Raw genomic sequence first — 18,737 nt, 5'->3', positions numbered from 1 at the left:
TTCTTGAAAAGTTTTTCAAAATCTCCAAAACTGAAAAAAAGATTGTGACTCTTCACCACAGAGTAAAGCTGATGCAGGAAAAATTATGAGTAATGGTTTACAACACACAGCATGGGATCATTATACTTACAAGTATGGTTATTATTTTTAAAACTCCTGTTATGAGTCGTATCTATCAAAGTAACTTTTATCAGTCTATAACTAAGACACGTGATGGCATCATTCAAGTTATCTGGCCAAGGGTTCTTTCATGAAATACTATTTTCCTTCAGAAAACCTTTCTTTTCTTTTCAATTAAAAAACTGGCCTATGGAAATTTTGAGATGTCTGTTGAAATAGTACATTTAGTGTACTTCCCTTTCCTTAAGTGGTGTTAATGCTTGTACCATGAATGTGTTTCATGCTGGAAACCATGGGAGTTTGGGTTGCACTGTGGCCTAAGTTTGAACATTTTCTAAGCATAAATTTTTGCCTTTTATATTTTCATTGCAAGTTCCGGTTTAAAGAAGAATCCTGGCAGGTTTTCTAAAGAAGATAAGACTATTTCTTGTGGCATATGTGTATTTGAATGGTCTTTTGTAATATGGAAACTGGGCTATAAATATCTTGAGTAAAGCCTAATTGGCCTTCAGGATTTGCCAACTGGATTTCATAGACTAGTACCTTTAGCCTCCTAATATGATAATATGATTGAATCAAAAGTTGTAATTTACTTTGAGTAAGTTATATAACTTTTCCAAAGAATTCAAAGCCCATGGGTGCTTTCAGCCTCTATGCTAAAACACAGTTTAAATACTTAAATATTTAAGTATTTAAATATTTTATATTAAATAAAATAATAGAAATATTATATAAATAATACATAAAATATTTATTATTTAATAGTAAATTAAATTATTATTTCTTAATCTTAAATATTTTTCTTTGCTTTGTTTTTTGTTTTTTTGTTGGGGCTTAAAAGTGGCTTTTTTTTTGTGTCTGAGGTTTTGCAGGTAACTGATGATGCGTAAGTTTTTCTGTAAACCAATTTTTTCGCTCTGTGGGTTTGCATATAACAAACTCTACCATCACTTTAAATAGAATGAAGTTTTACTGTTAAAGAATATGGGGCATTTTTGCTGTGAGGTGGGTTTAAAAATAATCAGAAAAATGTACTGATGTAATCTCTGCATGCAAGTTAAGTTAAGCATATTCAGTGTTGGAGGGGCAACAGCAGGTAACACAGGAACAGCCATTATTCAGCAGGTTTCTCAAGGACAGCAGGGGGTACTGCAAACTCAGGTTTGGCCAAGTGGCTCAGAGCACTATTACAGAGAACTGCTTTTCTGTGGGTTTAGGTCCATACTGATAAGTGCTGGTGAAGATACCAATCCCTGAAAAATACTGTCCTCTATTTATTTACAGGACAGCTGTTACATTAAACTTCTGGCTATACTGGCTGCCTTGACAGCATGCCTGAAAATCCTGTGGGAATAGTTAAATCTCTGCAGAACTTTGGCCTCTTTTGCTGCATAAGTCAGAGAGTTCAAAACTTTATGTGTTAAGTCTCTTTTTTTGGCTCCTTCGACTCTCATATCGCCTAGATGGAACAGAAAACACCGAATGAACAAAGTAGCCTTGTTGTTCTGGCTTGACTCAGATTAGTAAATTATACCTCACTTGCAGTACTTAACAAATAACACCCACACATAAATGTTAACTTTATTCTCTCTGCATTCCTTTCTTGAAATATGAGTTTATTAAATCAAGCTTTGCCTTTCTATTTAAGTTTACAAAATACACCTCATGGATACATAACCAAGAACTTGTAAATTACATCTGTTTCCTGTAAGTGATTGTACAATCAGGTGTTCTGTCTTATTCTAAAAGGGGTGGATTGCATATATGTGGCATAAAATTACCTATAAAATAAGAAAATTATAAGCTCAACTGGATACTATTCAGTATTTACTGTATAGTACATGTTTTATTTAGTTTGTGCTTCACTGTAACTTCAAAAAGGAAGGCTACATAAAAAAATAGAAATCTAAACAGAAAGTTTCCTTGGAAAAGTTGCTAACCTAAGTACAGTCAAACACTATAATTACAGAATATAATTTATTTTGGTTCTGACTCTAGCTCTGCTGGAATCTCCTTTAGAATTATAGGATAGCATGGCATCTTCTTATTTTTCCTTTCAATCACAGATCAAGAATATAAGCTGTTTGACAAGAGAGATCATGCTCTTCAATTCCAATTTTTGTTTTGATTCAAAATTCAGTGTAGGTAGTAATTAATGAACTTTTAAAGAAACATGTGTTTTTTAGGATATCTAAATTCCTGAAGATGCTCTTTTATAAGTTATATGATAGAAAAATATAATTTTTAACACTCTGGCTAAGGTTGTTATAAATTGTCATAAGTTGTATTTTCAACCTGAGATAAATAAGTGGTCTGACATTCACACAATAATTTGCCATTGCTTTGTATATTAAATATAAAATTGGATTTCTACAGGCAAAATACTCGACTTAGCTCAGAGGGCAATGAGAATTAAAATTCATGGATGATGAGGCAGAAGATGGTGAGTTCCATGACCATTACCTGAGGGCTTTTGGTATAAGTTGAGCTCAGAGATGTAGGTGGATAAGTGATTGCACTACAAATTACATAACAATGATTTTCTCAGCAGGGATCTTGCATGAATGCTTCCTCTGTACTAAGAAAACTTCTCAGAGATGGAAGGATTTTCTGTGATCAGTGGGTCAAGGGATACAATCAACACCCAAACAAGATTTCTTCACCTAATGAGTGAGGGACAAGGAGTCTTGAGGTCAGAAACAATGCAGAATCACAATGTTTCATTCTTATCTCACCTCTGCCTGGGGAAAAAACCCTCTAGTTGTATCAGATATGAAAAAAGAAAACAAATGAAAGGAATAAAGAAAATTATAAGTGTTTTTTGGTTTCTTTTCTTCTTTGGAGATACTCTAAGAATATCTACCAGACCATGTAGAGCTAAACTAATTCTATCTATACCTATTTCATGCATATAATTATATAATTCTATGTAATTCTATTCTCATCCCTAAAAGAGTTCAAGAATCAGTTCAGCATGGCACTTAGTGCTATGGTTTTGTTGATACAGTGGTGTTTGATCAATAGTTGGACTTGGTGATCTTGGATACTTTCCAACCTTAATGATTCTATACATAAGAATTTGGAGGAAATAGCTGCCCTGATTGCTTCCGAGGTGAAGCAGTTAAAGAGACAGTGTCATGGGTTCAAGCCTAACAACATACAAAGAAACATTAAAATATTAAGCTTTCAAAACAAAACTGGCCTCATTCAATGAGTGTCAAAATTCAGGCTACAAGAAGCATAAATCAGTCCTGAAGAACCACACTTTTTAACCAGTGGTCTGTAAACTACTGACGGACTACAAAGTTTTGTTCCTATATGTAGTGCAAAGAACCAAAATGGCCAAACCCAAACCTTGTGTTTGGTTATTTACTTAGACAAAGCAATCATGGGAGTGCTGCAAAAGGTAGTCCTGTGATTTTTTCAAGAAGCTTGGGTGGATCTTTGACTAAAACACAAAAAAGGACCTTTATGATGATATTTTGTGTAATATCTTTGTGATACAATTAGGGGGAGAAATAGAACTCCTGGCACCAATCCAGTACATTAGAAAGAGTAGCTTACTGTTTGCCCAATGCAATAAAAGGATCACAGAAAAAATATTATGTGATAGCCTGCTTTCTGCTATGCATAGAGGGTTAGAGTTAATTCTGACATTTTTAGTATTTATTACATAGGCAACTTAACTTAATTAACATTGTTTTGACTGCAGCAAAATTATGAACAACTAAAAGCAGAAATTTGAAACAGAGTATTGGAGTTGTGTATAAACTTGTTTGTCACAGCCCTGTAGGAAAGAAAGGAAAGAAAAGAAAAAAAAGGAAAGAAACAAAGAGAAAAAACCAGGCACCTGATGTAGCTGTTCAGCTGGTAAACTACATTTACTACCCAACTGCATAACTTCGAATGGATCCAAATCCGAATTCATTTCTCAAACTGGATCATGTACCACTGTGGTGGTTTAACATTGGCTAAGTACCAGGTGCCCACTAAAGCCACTCTGTCACTTCACTCCTCAACTGGACTGGGGAAAGAAATAAAATGAAAGGCTCATGCATGAGTTGAGATACAGACACGGAGAGATCACTCATTGATTAATGAAGTGAGCAAAACGAACTTGACTTGGGGAAATGAATTGAATTTTTTACCAATCAAAATCAGGGTAGGCTAATAAAAGGAGAGCAAATCTTAAAAACACCTTCCCCCACCTCTCCTTCCTTCACAGGATTAGCTCAGTTTATTAGAGCATGGTGCTAATAATGTCAAGGTTGTGGGTTCAATATCTCTAGGCACTACACAGTTAAGAGTCAGGACCTTCTGGGTCCCTTTCAACTCAGAATATTCAGCAGATGATATCTGTAGGTAACTTTACTCCTGATTTTCTACCTTTTCCTCCCCAGCAGTGCAGGGAGATGAGGAATAGTGGTTTCAGTCGTTTCATCACGTTGTTTCTGCCACTGCTTCCTTGTCCTAGGGAAGATGAATACTTTCCCTGCTCCAGTGTGGGGTCCCTTCCACAGCAGACAGTTCTTCACAAACTTCTCCACCATGAGTCCTTCTCACAGGCTACAGCTCTTCAGGAACTGTCCCAGTGTAGGCCCCTTCCACAGCATGCTGTCCTTCAGGAACAGCCTGCTCCAGTGTAGGTTTCCCATAATTCCAAGTCTCACCCAGAAAACCTGCTCCAGCATGGGGTCCTCTCTATATTTTCCCAGGCATATATCTCATATCTTACCTGTAGAGGTTATCTATAAAATTATCCATTTAGCTGTGCTAACCTGAAACTTCTGTCAGATATCCACTAGCAGCTAAGCTAGAAAGCAGCTCACTTTACAGAGATCATGAAATAATTGTGGACGAGTAATTGTGCTGTGATAATATTTACCTGGGCTAGATTAGAACGAGCAGCTGTGAGCCAAAGTGTCTCAGGTCCCATCACCCGTATAACGTAAAAAACCTTCATTCCATCTGTTGCTGTGTTTTTGCATGTGACACAAGGACATTACATTTTGTATGTGCCACATTACATTTTATAAACATCTTTTTCTAAAGGGCTAAGCTGCATTACATTCTGAAATTTTATGTGTCAAAGTCGACTCTTGATTAAGGCAGTATATAGTCAATGAACTGAAAACTGTTGATTTAAAACAGTACAAGACAGGGAAGAATCCATCCTACTTCTCCTACAGTGTTTACAATCTCATTTCTAGATCTATATCTGTAACAGACAGCACACATTTCTAGTGAGGATGCTTCCCATCTTTACACCTGTTACAAGCCCACCCTAATAATTTGTCTGCAGATTTTGATATTAACACAGTTTCTTCTATAAACTGTGCCATGTTGAGAATATTTGCATAGTTCAGAGCACACGACCTTCACATTACATCAGTAGCAGTGTGAGCTGATGTCAAGAAATGTGGGGTTTAATCTGACTAAACAAGTTGTTTTCTTAAACACTGTTTTGTCTTTTGGAATCAGACCACTTCCCTCTTGAGTCAGTGGAAAACTCTTGTGAATTTAAGCAGAACTTGGACTGAAGCTTTAAGCGTAAGCATGTGCTTCTTTTTCATTGTATGCCTTTTAGATTAGAAGGGGAATAAGAATAAGAATAAAACACACAGTAGAGTGAATATTAAATAAAAGGAACATTTGAAATCAGATGTTTTACAGTTTACTCTAAGGCATTTACAATAACATACAGAGCAGAGAGGCAACGGAGCTGGGAGTTCTTGTAATGTTATAGAGCAGAGAACATAGAAAGAAATGTTAATGAAAGATGAACAGTCTGCATTTGCTAGAAGGGGCGGCTGATGGTTTTAGTTTTTTTTAATCAAGGAACTTGGAAATAGCTAAGCAGACGTCTAACCTTCATCTCTCAGGCTGTTAACTGAGCCTGTGCTTTATTGTCCACATCATAGTACCACCCAGTTTGGCAAAGTTTCAGGCATCCTTTTTAAGGAAAGATCAGAAATGCCAGATTGCCTTAGTAGGAAAACTGCAGGTCCAGACTATTTCCCCATGGAATGCACTGGTGGTAACTGGCAGGATCCCAGCTGACATGCCACAAAACTGAGTGGCCTCTAGAAAATTCAAAATGTGAAAAGAACTGATCCAGAGCTCAAGCACATTAAGGAAAGAGGAAAAATGCTAAAAATCTCCAGTACAACAGTTCAGTAGCTTGCCAGGAGTAAAGTGAATATAGATGAATACTACCCCACTGAAGTAAGGGAGTGCTTTAACATGGACTTCAAGATTGTCATGGTGATCTCCATAAGTGAAAAAAGTCTTTGTAAAAGTGTGATCCCAGCCAAGCATGTCTTATTCCTGCAAGTAATCCCTTTCCTAACTAGTCGCCTTTCAAATGGTTATGTTCCTGTGATTTTCTCTGTGTATAAAGACTTGGCCTATAGTTTGAATTCTGAATTCACTCCTGCTAAGTATTTAAAAGTCTCCTTGGTCTCACAAGACCAAGGATTTAATTGTCTCTTTGCTTTCCAGTCTCTTCAGAGAGGCTGAAGCATGTGGGAGTAAAGGTGTATGTGTCAGTCCCCGCCATGGATAACTGAAAGACCTCCAAATTTCCATAACCATTGATATAACACTGTACAGCTACTAAAAATTGCACTATCTTTAGAGGAAAAAGTAGAATTCCCTTCATATTCCTAACTTGTCATCTTCTGAATAAAACACTTGTTTCCTCAGATGAGGTTTCTCTTAAGAGATAAGACATCTTTCCTTTTTTGCATTCTGTATTTAATAATTTCATCATCCATTATGTAGTCCATCTGCCCTCTTGTGGTTTCCTTTTTGATCTTTCCACTTTTTCTTTGCATTTTTCAGAGACTTCTTGACTATTTTATATTTCCTGTTCTCTAAGTACGGAATGAGCTCACAAGTCAAGTTTCACCTCACAATGTATTTTTCTAGTCTGAATAATTTTGAAATCCATTTTTAGTGTTAGATGAGGCTGGGAATTAGTTGCAGCCCTGGAAAGACTCCAGTGTCATGTACAGTACAGTCAGTTCTTTTAGGACTTTTCCCAGTTTCTCTCCCAGTCTGAGGGGAAAGTCCTTTCTCCTAACTCTCTGTTCTAAATGGACTTTTCAGGTTTTTTTCAGCTGACTTGTAACACCTTTTTTCTTGGAAATAGAGCCTTTACCTAAGAAATAGCCTGCACTTAGCCTGGTGAGCACTATGCATTAACATTATTGATGTCAATAGGGCTATTTAAACACTGCTTTTTAAGAGTGGCTTTATATTCACCTTGGCAAGTCAAACTCTGTTGGGCAATTGGAAGACATCTCTGTGGGTGTGGCTATATCATGTGATGCAGGATGCTCACTGATGATAAGGTGGAAAAAACTCCATCTGCATTATCCTTTATTCTTCAAATGGAGTAATTGCTGAGTCTCAAATCTTACCATCATCATGAAAGGATGTATTTGAGAAAAAGGGCTCTTCCCAGTGTATCATTGTCTTGTGCTCAACACAGATCACTGAAAGGAAACTTAAGATTTGATTCCTGGTTGTTTGCAGTTCTGACCTTTTTAAAATGCTTTTCACATCTGTCATCCCAGATGGGGCAGCTGAGGTGTGTGTGGCAGGTGGTTGGCAGGAGAGAGTCAGGGGTACTCTACAGCTCTTCAGAAGGGACAAAGTCTCTCACTGGTTCTCTTCTAAATACTGCATGATGCAAACTTCTTAAATAAACTTCCGGACTGCCTAAGGTGTGTACTAGGATTTGCTGAATGATGTACTGAGATTTACCTTATTTGACATTTGCTTTCTTCTTATTTTGGTTTCCAGGCATTTTTTATTGTTATCTACTTCTCAACCTCCTGTTTGACAGAAACACCATATACAATGCCATGAACCCCTCCCATTCTTTATGGCTCCTTTGAGACTTGCAAAATGACCCTGAACCTCGCTTAATGAGACCTGAGAAACGTATGTGTGGGGAAAGCTCGGTGCTGAAAACACCAAGTGTTTGTGAAAGATTGCCAGGACAGAGTTTAGAAAGTGAGAAAAACAAAAATGGACCACAGCTACATTTTTATATTCCTTAGCTTGGAAAGAACAACTTAATATATTGCTAAAAGTACCCCATAGGCATTTCTAAGCCTATATGAGCTCTGAAAATTGAGGAAGTGGGAAGCTGCTTCCAGGAAGCCTCAGGGTATATCTACAGAGAGAGTTGAAGACACATGGAGGGTACTCGTCCCACACTAAGTTTACTGGCTGCAAGCCAGCTGTGAGCAAGGGCCAGGTATGGCTATTTTAGCACTGTCCTGAGCTTCAAAAAACATGCTGTCTGCCTCTAGAACAGCAGGATATTGTGTGAAGAGAGATTTGTTTTCTTTTAGAAATCTTTTGAGTTGTTACTCTCATAGCCACTGAAAACTAAATTCTTATCATTTGTAATTATGTTACTAAGCCAATGCCAGCTTCTTTCTTTCCTTCTTTTCCCTTTCTTTCCTTTCTTTCCTTTCTTTCCTTTCTTTCCTTTCTTTCCTTTCCTTCCTTCCTTCCTTCCTTCCTTCCTTCCTTCCTTCCTTCCTTCCTTCCTTCCTTCCTTCCTTCCTTCCCCCCTCCCCTCCTCCCCCCCTCCCCCCCTCCCCCCCTCCCCCCTCCCCCCCTTCCCTTCCCTTCCCTTCCCTTCCCTTCCCTTCCCTTCCCTTCCCTTCCCTTCCCTTCCCTTCCCTTCCCTTCCCTTCCCTTCCCTTCCCTTCCCTTCCCTTCCCTTCCCTTCCCTTCCCTTCCCTTCCCTTCCCTTCCCTTCCCTTCCCTTCCCTTCCCTTCCCTTCCCTTCCCTTCCCTTCCCTTCCCTTCCCTTCCCTTCCCTTCCCTTCCCTTCCCTTCCCTTCCCTTCCCTTCCCTTCCCTTCCCTTCCCTTCCCTTCCCTTCCCTTCCCCTCTAGTTTCACTAAATATATTTCAAAGGCTATCATAGATTTTTTTAAGGTTGGAAAAGTCTGCTAAAGAACAGAAGAGTAGAATTTTCTTCATCCACATAGAAAGTTTACTTACTGCAGTTCCTCTCTCACCAGGGTGTTTGTGTGTTGATTTGCAATCTTACACTTAGGGACTTCTGAAAACAGAGATATAATAAAGAAAGAATTGTATTTATATTTATACCTTGTTTTATTAATGAAATCAAATTATTTTCAACCTAACAAAACCCAGTTCTTCAAAATGTGGTGCCTGGCCTTACAAAGCCTGAAATGAGCACTAACAGATCTACTCTACCATGCCTCAAACTTAGTTTAACTTTAGTAAATCATAGGTATCTGCTATCTCTGATTATTTATTGTTCTGGATGAGATAGTGTATATTAAGACTCAGAAGGAGAGAACATAGTTATTACTCCTGCCCTTTTTCCACAAAACAGAAATAAACTTATGTCATCAGGGTTATGCACCCTTCTAAATGAAGCTCCTCTGGTGTGAGCCATAAAGTGCAGCCAGCTGTACCTACAGACAGATGCTCCCATTGCAGAGATGTAGGGGAAAGAAGTGTATTGTCTGTGGAACCAGTAAAACAAACCAAAACAAATCCTATCCTGCAGACTCTCCAAAGTTAGTCCGTACTTTAAAGCTTGCTTGTTTTCATCAGAAACTAGGGGATACAGATGACCAAAATAAAGTAATTTAATTTTTTCAATTTGTCCTGAAACTTTTGACTGAAGTAGATTTTCTGTTCATTTTAGGACAAACTCCAGTTTTATGTCGCATATCTTGCCTCTAAAATCACTTCAGTTATTATTTCAAACATTTTCTAATTGACACTTAACCAGAAGGATATAAGCCTGCAGAGGTTTTGGCGTTCATGAGAATAACAATGCTCCACAAAAGTTACTGCAACAATAGAAATTCTCAGCTAAATTCTGTGATGAAGTAACTGGCATGGTTTAGTCAATTCTGTAAAAACTCACTGGGGGTTACTACCATGCAAATATATTCTGGCTTAATTTTTTTACAGCAATAGTTTTCATGTGGCTTCTGTGAAATGTAGCATTTTTTTCTTTCTTTTTTTTTTTTTTCCTAGCAAAACTAATTCGTAGTCAAATTTAATTTGTCCTATGATATAACACTTAAATTTAGTTACCAAAAGGTTAGTTTTCCTACGTCATTGCAGAGGAGTTTACTGGAATTCCAGGTGTAGGCTGTGTTTTTTAAAGAAATATCTGAGGTGAAAAAAGAAGTATTATAGGCAGGGCAATTTATTATTCTGCATTATCTTTAAGACTGTGTATGAAAAATCAAAGACTTTTGAACTGCTTCTATTCTGGCTACATTTTTCAAATGCAGTATTTCTGAGTTTAAGTAGAAGTAATATTTACTAAGAAAACACAAGCAGCAAATGGTTCTCTTGTGTTGCTTATTATACTCACATGATGCCACAAATATTATGAGATTGTAATATCATAGTTTAAGACAGATTGAGTTATACTTCTGCTGCTTTTGTGACTGTGGATACAGAGAGTTGGTGTACAGGAATGTTCAGTTAATGAACACCATTTTCATTACTCTAGTGTCTAGTAATGAACATGGGTAATGAACGCTAGTGCCATCAGATTTTAAAATTCTGATAGACAGAGCATATTCGTAAGATTACTACAGAATTAATATGATCTACTAGTAGCAAAAGTGTTGCCCTCATAAGACATATGTGTAGTGAGATCAGGCTAGGCCATTATGCCTGGAATTCAGCTGACCTTGAGCTAGCAAAATCACAAACAGCCCAACTAACAGCAGCAGCAGCAATTCATTGGTACCCCAACAAGCAGCAGAGTGCAATACTGTCAGAACCCAAGCCCGTTGCTATTATGCATATCAAAGTGAAGTCAGTGATTTTAGAATTGTGAAATTAAAACCAGGTGACTGTCAGCCAGTTTTTGCCAGCTTGCTCTACAAAGAATATTGAAGGCTCTGTTATCTAACACTTCAAGTTGGTACCTCTGACTTTTGCAGGATGAAAATAATATGCATCAGAAGACCTTTCAATTTTGCTAGCATCTAATCTGTGTCAAGTACTGTTCTTTAAAGTTGCTCATGTGAAGTTGTAAGCTAACTAAATGTTGAAAACTCCTGTTGTATTTAGGAGGAACTGGACTACCTCAGTGCTCACGTCCAATTGTGAGTACATATTTTTGTAGTAAGATATGGAAATGAAAAAACAGATAGTAGCAGAAGAGAACATGAGCTGTATTTTGTGTTTTTTTTTTTTTTAATTGCGATTAAAAAGCACCCTGAAAAAAAAGATTGAAAGACTTTTTGAGGGTTTTGTGTCATTTCTAGTAGTATAAAAAATAAGTCTGACAGCTCAGAGGAGCCAAGTTGTCTCCTAGTGTAACAATCAGTTGAGTCTTCCATTTGTGATTTGAATTTTGCCCTGAGGCTGGTACAAATGTTGCTACATATACTGACCTGTAGTAAAAACAAAGTTCCTATATATCAACCTTTTCTCTTTCATTTCTTTAAGGCCCTCCCTAACTCCCAGCACTTCATGGAATTCTGTTCTTTCATCCCACCTCCTTGTAATCTTTCAGCTCTTCTGAATGACTCATTCCTTCCTCAGTCCAAGGGCTAGAGACGGAGGACCTTCTAAACCCATACAAGGTGGGCCAAACATGTTATTAGGATAGTTAATGTTTTCAGCTCTATGTACCTATTCAGATGATCCTGGAACAGTTCCAAAAGATTGGCACTGGAATGGTTAAACTGTATTTAGTCTGTATTCCATAAGCTTTAGAACAAGTGTTGCATTGAAACTAAATATTTCCATCAATGCAATTTTAAAATCTCGCTATCTGAAGATTGCACAGGTGTGTAACAGAAAACTTAGTGGAACTGCATTTCTGCTTTTTTCACTGTTTCTGGTAGTGTTCTGGTTTTCCCCTTCTGTTCAAAGGTTTAAAAGGGTGGCTGTAGGGCTTCTTGTGAGCACATTAAAAATGTAGGTAACCATTAAGATGGTATTATCAAATCTTCTTGTCCAGAAGAATCCATTACACCTGAACTCATAGGTTAGGCTAGGTGCAGCCTCTCTGGCCACAGCGCTTGCTGTCCTAGTGACTTAAACCAGCAAAGCAGATCCTCTCTACATAACCTTACTCAAATGCATGGCCAGTGCTGAAAGATTTGTGTCTCATCCACGAAGGCAACATAAACTCTATCATATTTCTTTTGCTTTTGAGATCACCTATGTTGCAGGTTAATACAGCATATGCTCCATTGGGTTAACCCGACTAAGTTGATAAGACACAGGAAACTCTAAAACCACTGAAGGTATTTTAAGAGCAAACTAAAGGATAGCAGAGAGCACAAGTCTTGTAAATCCTAGAGCACAGTGGTGTCCTTGAGAGAGTCATCCTCAAGGGGAATGTAGTTGCTAACAGTTACAGCAGAGAAATCACAAATGGAATGGGCCTTATGAAAACACTGTTCTTTCATCCATTTGAGGTCGCATTGTGGCTAAAGTATATTGAAAAGGAAGGGAGAGTTTTCCTTGTGTCATCCCAAGATGAACCACTGGAACAAATGCCTTGCCTGCACAGGGAGGAGGAGCATATATCTGTTTCATGCAAAGGAGCAAAACCGGCATTTTTTTCCTATAAACAATATTAAATCTTGTAGTAGAACATGGTCATATTGGCAGTGCAGCAAAACAAACCTCCTTATGTGACTTATGCTTTTCTCTTCTGGCTACTGTAGTCTCAAGTACACCAGTCTTTGACTTTCTCCAGCTGTTAGGTTCACACAAAGGAGCAGTATAAATGAAAGCATTATTGCTGCCAATCATCAGACCCTCTGAAGGATCCTCTGTCCTCTCTGAGTACCATGGGGCATAAACATTAGTCACTACTGAGTATTGTGTTTTTAATGTTTACCACTGTAAATGCCACAATTTTGAATAGATAAAGACAAGAAGCATAATAACAACTGGACTAGATAGACAAAAAATGCCCTGATTATTACAAACATGCACCAGCTCAGTATTTCACATTGTGCCACCACCCCCAATGGGGAAGATCGATGCACCTCTTTTAAGCTAACTCTAAATTACTTTGCACACTTCCTAAGAAGATCTGACTGAGTTCCCACTCCTGTGGACCTCCCTTGATCGGTTTTCACTCACTAGTAAAGCCAGTCAGCAAAAGGCAATCTCAGGACCATATTCAGTGCTAAATAAGAAGAAAAGGCAACCTGATGAAAGAGCCCAATATTTCACAAACAATTCACACTGCCTGCATCTGTCTTACAGCCATTAACTTTGTGCCCTTGTCTTTACCAAGGAGTCCTGTAATCTCTGAGCAGCCTGATCACTTCAGGCAGGTTGGGCTGGGAGTGGGTGTGATTGTGTAGACATACCTATGTTTCCCCAAGGAACACGTCAAGAAACTCAGTGGTATTTAACTATACCACCATACTGATTTCTGAAACATGCTCACACATGCTTCAGTGTGGCCAAACTGTAAACATGCCAGAATGGAGTTGCATACCTCATTGATCAGCTTTTCTTCCATTGCAAGAGTAATGACTGAACTTCCAACATCACTCAGGGATGCTGCACCGACACACAGCGTTGTTTCATTACTGAAAGAGTCAGATTTTGACAAATCCACAAAACTGTAGAGGCCACAGAGGATCTTGTCTGAATGAATGTTTTTCTTCAATAGGAGTCATTCAAATAGGAGGAGAGGGGACACTATAATGTCTCTCAGGTGAAGTAGCATAAACTTCAAATCATTGCAATTGCATACCTAAACATGAATAGTTCCCAACTGCTCTTTTTCCTTCATTTCACCCAGGAACATTAAAGGGCAGTATACAGATACAGTAATATCACCACCACCATTTGGAAACAATTGAAGGAAATTCTACCTGAAATATCTTTGGGGTTTATTGTTTTTATCTTCTGTCCTACATCAGAGGCAGTTGAGTGTCTACTCTCCCCTTTGACACTGGACTTTACAAGAAGTTAAAAAAGTGTACATGGCTCCTGTATGCATTCAAGTGTGATCTAAGGACTGAGCAGCACAATTATTTGAAGAATTATTACTGCTTACTAAATCACTTTACTTTAACAATGTTGTTCTAGAAAAAGCAGACTGTAGCGCTTTTTTAACAGCTTTGCAAAATCAACACAGAGATTTTGATTATATGTATTTACTGCCACTCATCTGAGTCAAACTGTGCAATATGCCCAAAGGATAATAACCTTCAAAACTAAGCATGTAGATCTTCAGTGGCCTGGTCACTGTTTGTCTTACCTCCAGCTGGAACTGATGCTGCTTCAATAAAGTCAGTCTATAGACAGATCTAGAATATCAAATATAGTTGTGATTTTAAATCACCTAAGTCTGAAACCTGTATTACTCTCAGTCTAACTAAACTTGACTCTTCCTCCCCATAAAAATGTCTGAAAGAAGACTTCTGCAACAATTGCCTGGATCCTCTATAATACAAGTCATTGCTATGATTCATGTTCCTGTGGATGAAGAGAGAGTGCAAAACAGCCTCTATACCTTCAGGTACAGTTGCTGCTCTCCCTGCTGTCTATGTGCAGTTCCATCCAGAAATATGGACAGCATTTTTCCTGTCTGTCACAGGTGTGTCCTAAATTAAATATGCCCCAGTTCCCCTGAAAGGACAAGTAAATACTCAGTCTTGGTGAGCTTTGGCATTCCTGCTGAACAGGAGAGCCCATGTGAGGTAAAAAAGAAAAACAAAGAGAGAATTTGAATTTACTAAAATACAAATAAAGAAAGACTTGGAAAAGTATTTTCATTCTTTATCAAAATTTAATCCATTTTTTAATCCTTTGGCCATCAGTGTGAAGCACCATGCAGTCTTCTGAATGTAAGATGTAGAATTCCTTCCCTTCACATAGTTCTGCAGAATTGTAATGTTTTGTCCAAACATGTTCACGTATCACAGGCTATTAAAATACTGATGGGAGATACTGACCCTCCATCTCTGCTGGGAATAAAAAACTGTTGCATCTAAATGACTGTGCTATGAATAGTTAGAGCTGGTGATATTTCTTCAGGACAGCTCTTGCTGGCTGTCAGTGAGCTACCTTAGAAAAACACTTCAGAAATTGCATATTTCCTGCTCCATTGCTGGCAGAAAAGAGGCCAGGGTCCATAAAAGGAGGATTGTCACCAGGTGGCACATCTTGGGGTGTGCAGAAAAATGCCATCCTTGGAGAGACAGAATTTAACACCTGATGTAGCTGAGCAGCTTTTCTGGAGGAAGTTGCCCATGTTGGTGGCAGAAATTTGTGGCTATTGTTTGCTCAGGTGCTCCAGAAAGCTGAAGGGTTAATCAGCAAGCTCACATGAGATTTAATTTCTTTTAAAGGAACCTAATTTTTAAAAGCCATGCCTTCTTATGGAGCGTGGTATCTTAAAAAAAAAGAAATCTAAAAGTAAACTAAACTATAACAGGTATGAGTCCCCAAGCCCAGAACAATTACTGACCACTTGAGTTAGTCTTTGTTGTCCTTCTCCTCCTCCCATTTCAATGCTATATAAATCCAGAGCTGGGTCTAGTGTAGGACACCAATTACATAGGCATTTGGACCTGTGTTACATGGCCTTCTTGGCAGAGAAGTTGTTTCTGTCTTGAGGGTTGAGGGAAGTAAGGGTCTCTTCTGGTTTTGAGTTCATGCACTTCTACTTCCCATAATGGACAGTCAGAGATGGCAATGCAGTCTGAATATTGCAGATACACAAATGAATTTTTGCACCTAAAAAGATCCTAGATAGTAAGAGTAGACTTGTGAGACACTGACTAAAATTGAGGCTCATGCATCCTTTTTCACATCCTAGCTTTGCTGCAATCTTTGTATTTCCTATGCTAGGCAGGTCACTGAGAATAGGGGCATTTCTATCTGGAGGTGTAATTGCAGTTTGGGCTTACTTATGTGGGCTAACTTTAAATTAGCTCAGTCAGTTGTAACTGCCTGAGAATGGCAGGTTGAACTTTAGTGCACTGCTACAATCCCTTTGGGTTTGTGAATAGACATTCAGTAGGTTACACTTGTGATTTAAGCGTTTTGCACTGCAATATTTACTATTGTGCATAAAACCTAAGGAAGCAAATTTAAAGTTTTGACCTGGTGTAGGTTGCAATATGAATAGTATTTTAGGACTACAATGGATTTGTTCAGTTTGTTCTGCAGTTCCCAACTGTGATAGGGAAATATAAATATTATTCTTGCCCAGGCTTTTGTCTGTCTTGTCTACTTAAACAGTGACCTCTTTGGGGCAGGAAATGTCCTTTTTTTAATGTTTATACAGCAAATAAGCCTTGGATCTTCATTGTGATTTGGAACAGTTGTTGAAGTCATGGAGCCACCTCTTGTCTCCATCTGATAGTGTGTTGTTTCATGAGTCTCCTGCATGAAGCTTTTGATGGGATGCTTTGCTGAGCTCTCTTCTGCATGGAGGAAACCCAGCCAAATATAAACCATCCTCAGGTTTCTCAGGTTGTGTACTCCTTTTAATTCTCTTTTCTTTTTGCATAGTTTTGAAACAGTGCTTTGGGCTGTAGGGAAAAGCATTAAAATATCAATGAATAATGGCAAATAATATTGCTCTGTTTATACTTGGTGTTCCAGGAAAAATTAATAATTTGCATTGCCTTGAAACCCCACTGTGTGTGTAATGTCCACTGACCTCTCTTCTCTACCTTTTGTAGCAAAGCCCTTGTTTAATCATTAAGTGATATCTCTATATAATCAAATAGGACAAGTTGCTAAATGTCAGATTTCTATTTTGATTAGAGGAGAAAGGTTTATGGTCTGGCCCAAAATGCATGCTGTTCTGAATAGTTCCTAGTTATTTACCAGCTCAGATATTCTTTGTGTATGTTATTGTTGTCGACTGTGGTAGAAAAGAAAAACAATGTGGAAAGTTCATTTTCACTGTTTATGAGAAGAGGGATTCAAAAGTATTGGTGTCATAAATCACCAGAGACAAGTGAAATGTGTTATTCAGTACTTTATAATGTTGTAACTTTGCCATTGGAAACAGTTGCTTAGCTAGGAACAGAAATCTGTGTGGGCCACAGGTTATGGTAGATGGGCAATGACAAAAGGTCTGGCTTTATGGCTGATCATTTGTGTTGCAAATGATTTAGAGCAGACTCAGAGCTGGACAGGCTTGAGTCAAATTGAATGAGCTGGTGTCCACCCATGGCTGCACCTTTTGTTGGAAGGATGGGTGAGCACAAACATTTAACAAAGTGTTTCAGATGAAACTACTGTCCAAAGCATCGACAAATTTCTCAAGTACTATATATTTCAGCTTCAGGAAAAAACTCAGGCCAAGGCATAGATTTAGGATGTGTGCAAGGACATGGATATCTGAAGTCAGCACAGCTGTTAGTATCAGCCTCAGCTATGCTTGTTCACTGTGACTGCTCTGTGCGTGTAATATGCTGGACATTCATTTTGCACAGAGTATTTGGTACTTACAGGGATTTCCTTTACCCAGGGATTTGTAAGGGATCTATGTACCAGTGCTTGGACTGCAGAGTAGTACAGGATAATGTAATTCAGTTGCAGGAAGGACAAATTTTTTTTTTTTTAATATTTTTTTTTTTTTCCTCCTGATGATTTTAGAAGAGCAAGATAAAGTTCAGGCCTGGCCATCTCTAGAGTTGTACTGTTGTACTGTTTGTGCTGTTACTTTCAACTATAATTAGTTCTGTGAGGTGAGGTACACTGACAAATTCAGTAACATCATCCTTGTATTAATCCTTTTTCACAATACTTGCAATGAAATTCTAGAATGAGTAAACTTAACTCCATGGCCAGTTCGTGATTCCATCCACTGCTGTTTGTTTGTTGTTTTGGGGATTCTAGACCTGAGGACATTACAGTGTAATATGTTAGTGCTGCTGGAAGATTACTTACCAGGAATATATGCTGTAACTTTCTTCAGATTATAAAGTCTGATTTTGCGGAGTTCTCTTTATTTTTCCAATGGGTTCTGATCATGTCCTCATTACTCAAAAAAGATAATTAAGTTTTTTATGCTATTTCAAAATAGGCAGAATGAATGTATTTTAGGATCATCCATATTTTGGAATATTCCCAAAGCATGTAATTAAATGTCTTGCTACACAAGGCTATAGAATTGTTACAAAAGGTTGACTCTGGGCTAAGTCCTTGACTCTCCTCAATATACGGAAACAAATGACTTGAAAAACTTATTTTATAGGGTTTTCCTCTCTGTAAAGCAAAGCAGCAATTTTTTTTTTTGTTTGCTTTTTGTTGTGCTTGCATTTGCAAGTCTGAAGCCAGTAGTACATTTTTCCTCGTTTCCTTTTCTCCTTTGTTTATTGCTTAAACTCAACTTGGAACACCAAATTTAAAAAATCTTAGAGTAGAAGCAAACATTTCACATCCAGGTTTTGCTAAAACTTGATGAATTTCAGAGAAATTTTAAAGAAAATGTTACCCAGAAGGATTATTACTTAGCACACATTTATTAAAAGTATCCATGCCATATTGATTTAAAACACAATACTGCTAAAAAGTTGCCATTAAAACTGACAGGCACTGTTAGAGTAGATGAATCTTGCTTGCAAAGCAGAAACAGAA

This window comes from Chamaea fasciata, unplaced genomic scaffold (assembly GCF_029207755.1).
Source record: "Chamaea fasciata isolate MVZ Bird 193981 ecotype frontalis unplaced genomic scaffold, bChaFas1.0.hap1 SCAF_1, whole genome shotgun sequence".
NCBI classification, from domain to species: domain Eukaryota; kingdom Metazoa; phylum Chordata; class Aves; order Passeriformes; family Sylviidae; genus Chamaea; species Chamaea fasciata.
The sequence above is the reverse complement of the archived record's forward strand: the minus strand, read 5'-3'. Positions refer to the sequence as shown.